Source organism: Wasmannia auropunctata, unplaced genomic scaffold (assembly GCF_000956235.1).
Source record: "Wasmannia auropunctata unplaced genomic scaffold, wasmannia.A_1.0 LD335994.1, whole genome shotgun sequence".
Taxonomy (NCBI): Eukaryota; Metazoa; Arthropoda; class Insecta; order Hymenoptera; family Formicidae; genus Wasmannia; species Wasmannia auropunctata.
The window spans coordinates 1,134,487-1,135,055 of NW_012026896.1; the positions used below are offsets into that span (position 1 = coordinate 1,134,487).

Consider the following 569-nt stretch of genomic DNA (forward strand, 5'->3'; position numbering starts at 1 on the left):
ACATTGGGACAACTGCGGTTTCAGTTTCAACGAGCAACAATCTGTGGTTTCGTGCATGCAAGAGTATGCATTCTGTATAAAAATATATAAGCAATCTCTAATAACAATATATAATATTAATACTTCTGTCTAATATTAATACCTGTCTATTGGATTCTGCATAATATTTTAAAATTGAATAAATTTTTTAAGGAAAAGGCATTAAAATAAAGTATACTTTTTATCCAATTTTGTTCAAAATTAAATTCAACAAACAAAAAAATATTATGATATTAATTTAAATAGAATTACGTTAATTAATAAAATAATTTACTTAAAATTGCCTAAACCAAATTTGGAGACTCTCTTGCGATTAATTTTTAATTTTTATTAATCTGTACTCGTTTCTTTGTCAGCGCCTGTTATATAACCGATAATTGGACGTTCAATGGATTCGACGTGCGAACTGATATAGCGTCAAACACGGCCTGTCGTGCGCCAGGAAATATACAAGCAGTAGGCATGATAGAGAACATAATGGAACACATTGCAAAAGTGACGAAAAAGGATCCGGTACAGGTCAGATTGTC

At 30.4% G+C, this 569-nt stretch overlaps 1 protein-coding gene across 1 annotated transcript in view; it reads left to right on the forward strand.

Annotated features, from left to right (window-relative positions):
* The window catches only part of LOC105453842 (xanthine dehydrogenase 1-like), a 38,037-nt gene that overhangs the window by 32,591 nt on the left and 4,877 nt on the right, over window positions 1-569 (forward strand). The window lies entirely within an intron of this gene.